Below are 5000 nucleotides of genomic sequence, written 5' to 3'. Positions count from 1 at the left end.
GACAATATGGCAGAAGATGTCCGAGTCACCATTGATGCTTTTAGAAACGAGCTGGTGGAGATGAATACCAAGCTCAATCTAACCATCCGTGCGATGGGAAACCAACCTGTGACGGACTACAGGAAGGTAAAGATACCAGAACCTCAAGCTTTTGGAGGGGCGCGAGATGCCAAGGAGCTTGAGAATTACTTATTTGATATGGAGCAATACTTCCGAGCAGTGAAGCCAGACTCGGAAGAGGTGAAGGTGAACATGGCGACAATGTATTTGTCAGGAGATGCTAAACTATGGTGGAGGACCAAGTATAATGACATACAAAGAGGGGTATGCACCATTGACACCTGGGAGGATCTTAAGAAGGAGCTCAAAGCTCAATTCTTCCCCGAGAATGTAGAGTATATTGCTAGAAGGCAGCTAAGGGAGCTCAAGCACACCAACAACATCCGAGACTTTGTAAACAAGTTCTCGGTGCTCATGCTTGACATCCCGGACATGTCAGAGAAGGATCGGCTGTTTTATTTCCTGGAAGGCTTAAAGCCCTGGGCGAGGACCGAACTTCAGCGGCAGAGAGTCCAAGATTTGGCCTCCGCACAGGCTGCTGCTGAAAGGTTGACGGACTACACATTCGAAGAGAACTCTACTAAGAAGACTCAGCCGTTTTCGAATGTGAATGTCAACAGAAATGTAAGGCCTGGACCGAGTAGAAGTGGGGGAGCGGAGTCCAAGTTTTCCAACTCAGGAGGAGGGGACAGGAGAGTAGTGAATACGAGGGACACGGCAACGTCCAAGCCTGTTGCCTCGACAGGGGTCTTCACCCCTCGACCCTTTAATCCCTCAGGCTATGCTCCAAGGCCACTAGCATGCTTCTTATGCAGGGGACCGCATAGAGTGAATGAGTGCCCTCACAAGACCGCCCTCTCTGCCCTACAGGCTCATATTCACTCGAAAGAAATGGAAGATCAGCAAGAGCCAGAGGAGGAACCTGGTCACATGGGAGCTCTAAGGTTCTTGGGTGCGGTGGAGAAGCGACCACAATCACCCAAGAAGTCTCAGGCTAAGGGCTTGATGTTCATAGATGGTAGTATTAATGGAAAGGTAGCCAAGAGCGTGATGGTTGACACAGGGGCCACTCACAACTTTGTGTCAGAACCTGAAGCACGGAGGTTGGGGCTGAAGTTGGAGAAGGATGTTGGCCGCATGAAAGCTGTGAACTCTAAGGCCTCACCTACAACTGGACTATCTCGAGGGGTATCACTCAAGTTAGGTCACTGGCAAGGGAAGGCTGACCTCGTAGTTGTCCAGATGGACGACTTTGATGTCATATTGGGGATGGAGTTCTTGTTGGCGAACAAAGCTATTCCCATTCCTAGTGCCCAACACTTACTTATTATGGGAGAAAGGCCGTGTGTGGTTCCGGCAAGAATCGAGCAACCAAGTGAACCCCGTCTCTTGTCCGCCCTCCAGTTCAAGAAAGGCGTGAAGCGTCATGAGCCTACCTATGTAGCAGTTCCCTTGATAAAGGATGAGACTAAAGGAGAAGTGATTCCGAAGGAGATTGAAGGGGTATTGGAGAGCTTTGTAGATGTGATGCCTCCTGAACTTCCCAAAGAATTGCCTCCAAGGAGGAGTGTGGACCATGAGATCGAACTGCTTCCGGGGGCCAAACCACCTGCAAAGGCACCTTACAGAATGGCACCCCCAGAACTGGCGGAACTTCGAAAGCAGCTCGAAGACCTGCTCAAGGCGGGATTCATTAGGCCATCTAAAGCCCCCTTTGGTGCACCTGTGCTGTTTCAAAGGAAACACGATGGAAGTTGGAGACTGTGTGTGGATTATCGGGCTCTCAACAAAGTCACGGTGCGCAACAAGTACCCGATCCCTCTGATTGCAGATCTGTTTGACCAACTCAGTGGTGCCAAATATTTCACAAAGCTAGACCTCCGCTCGGGGTACTATCAAGTTCGCATTGCAGAAGGAGATGAACCCAAGACAACGTGCGTCACCCGTTATGGCGCCTTTGAGTTCCTGGTGATGCCGTTCGGGTTGACCAATGCGCCAGCCACATTCTGCACTTTGATGAACCAAGTCTTCCACGAGTACTTAGATAAGTTCGTGGTAGTGTACCTGGATGACATAGTGGTGTACAGCTCTACCCTAGAAGAACACGTAGAGCACTTGAAGTTGGTGTTCCAACGGTTGCGGGACAACCAGTTGTATGTCAAGCGCGAAAAGTGCTCCTTCGCGCAAGTGACCATCAAGTTTTTAGGTCACATTATTGAAAGGGGTCAAATCAGGATGGATATGGAGAAAGTAGAAGCCATAAAGGAGTGGAGAAACCCCAAGAATGTGAAAGAGCTACGTTCTTTTCTTGGGCTGGCCAATTACTACAGACGTTTCATTGAGAATTACTCAAAGAAGACGACCCCCTTAACTGAACTCTTGAAAAAAGGAGTGACATGGGACTGGAGTAGTAATTGTGAGAAGGCCTTTCAAGATTTGAAGAAGGCCGTGATGGAAGATCCGGTCCTTGCCTTACCCGACCTGAACCTGCCATTTGAAGTCCAGACAGATGCTTCTGACTTCGCCTTAGGAGGAGTCCTGTTGCAACAAGGGCACCCTGTTGCTTATGAAAGTCATAAACTCTCGGAAGCTGAGAGGAGGTACGCGGCTCAGGAGAAGGAGTTGCTAGCCGTAATTCACTGTTTGAGGACGTGGCGACACTATTTGTTGGGGTCAAAGTTCCTTGTGAAGACAGACAATTCAGCCGTCAGCCACTTCCTGACCCAGCCGAAGTTAACTCCAAAGCAAGCTCGATGGCAAGAGTTTCTCGCTGAGTTCGACTTCCATTTCGAACACAAGGCTGGGCACACAAACCAAGTTGCTGATGCTCTAAGTCGCAAGGCTGACCTTGCCACCCTCAAGGTGTTGGCCACTTTGTCGAGCAGCATCATTGCCACAGACATCAAGCAACGTATCAAGGAGAGTCTGGAGAAGGATTCCGTGGCGCAATCCCTCATGAAAATGGTAAAGGAAGGGAAGAGCCGTCGGTTTTGGATGGAGGATGGCATATTGATGGCCAAAGGAGGACGAGTGTTTGTTCCGCGAGCGGACGGACTGCGAAGAATGCTTATGAAGGAGTGTCACGACACCCTGTGGGCAGGTCACCCTGGATGGCAGAGGACCCATGCACTCCTCAAGCAGGGGTACTACTGGCCCCAGATGCGAGACGATGTCACGGAATACACCAAGACTTGCCTGACATGCCAGCAAGACAAGATTGAGCGCCAAAAGACTCCAGGGCTGTTGGAACCACTGTCTATTCCTACTCGCCCATGGGAGAGTGTCTCCCTTGACTTTATTACTAACCTCCCGAAGGTGGGAGACTTATCAGGCATCCTGGTTGTGGTTGACAGGTTTTCAAAGTATGCCACATTTGTGCCAACCCCAAAGTACTGTTCGGCGGAAGACACAGCAAGCCTCTTTTTCGAGCATGTTGTAAAGTATTGGGGTGTGCCTCAGAACATAGTCAGCGATCGAGACACTAGGTTCACGGGAACATTCTGGACCGAGCTATTCAAGTTGCTCGGGTCTGAGCTCAACATATCTTCAAGTTATCACCCACAGACTGATGGGCAAACAGAAAGGTTCAACGGGATGTTGGAGGAGTACTTGCGCCATTTCGTTCATGCCAACCAACAGAATTGGGCGCAATTGCTCGATGTTGCACAATTTTGTTTCAACTCGAAGAAGAGCTCATCCACCAACAAGAGTGCTTTTGAAATTGTCACTGGCCAACAGCCTCTCTTGCCGCATACGGTGCAAGAAGTCTACAAAGGGGCGAATCCGCGTGCTTTCAACTTCACAAAAGAGTGGAAGACTAATGCCGAGATCGCTCAAGCCTATCTAGAGAAAGCGGCGGGGAGAATGAAGAAGTGGGCAGATCAAGGCCGCAAGCCCAGGGAGTTTCAGGCAGGGGACATGGTCCTTGTCAAGCTGCTTCCGGAACAACTCAGGTTCCTGCGCTCCAGAGACAAACGACTATTCAGGAAGTATGAAGGACCGCTCCCCATCATTGCTAAAGTGGGGAAGTGCTCCTACAAAGTCGATATTCCCGCCTGGATGAGAGTTCACCCCGTCTTCCATGTCAGCAACCTCAAGCCGCACCAGCCAGACTGTGAAGATCAAGCACGCAACCAGCCTGTTCGGGAGCACGTCGACATCAGACCACCAAAGCCGAAAGAAGTGGAGGAGATCCTAGCAGAGAGAGTGATCCGAGTGTCCAGGCGCCCATGCCAGCAGTTCCTGGTCAAGTGGAAGGGTCTGGGAGATGAAGAAACCAGTTGGGAGAATGCTGACGTCCTGACGAAGAAGTTCCAGCAGAAGATTGAAGACTTCAAGATCAAGGCAGTCGTCGAGAGCGCCGACAGCTTAAGTGGGGGAGGATGTTAGGGGCCGCACTTGTAATGCCGCAAGCAACCTTGTCCAGGGTCATTAGTTAAGCCTTTGGTTGGTTTGCTTGCGTGCTAGGGTTGTTTTGGTAATTTACAAATTATGTAATTTATTTTATTTAGCAATTAGTCTCCTCGACCTTTTTCATGTTTCCCCCTGCCAAGTTCATGTAAGGCCGATATGCTCTATAGGGAGGGGTTCCTAGTCGGCATAGTTTGGACTACGGAACTAGTATAGGTAAGCACATGTACTTTTGCCTCCCTTACCGTCTTACCATCAATAAAAGAGGAATTATTCAATCATCTGTGCCCCGTGAGATTGCTCTTTGATCTTTCCTTTCGATTATTCATTGTTCTTCGTGGTTGCCCCAACATTCATATAATTGTGTTCTTGCTTGTCACTAGCACTATTTTAATATCGTGTGGCTTTCATTGTTCCTTGCAAGGTACTCACTTGGCTGACTTGCTTGCTAGCAAGTGCCGCACGGTCCGCTTTGCGCCTTGCAAAGTTCGGCCCGTGACACCCTGCAACGAGCACAGCAGTCGTACATG

The sequence above is a fragment of the Rosa rugosa genome (assembly GCF_958449725.1).
Source record: "Rosa rugosa chromosome 7 unlocalized genomic scaffold, drRosRugo1.1 SUPER_7_unloc_2, whole genome shotgun sequence".
NCBI lineage: Eukaryota > Viridiplantae > Streptophyta > Magnoliopsida > Rosales > Rosaceae > Rosa > Rosa rugosa.
The sequence above is the reverse complement of the archived record's forward strand: the minus strand, read 5'-3'. Positions refer to the sequence as shown.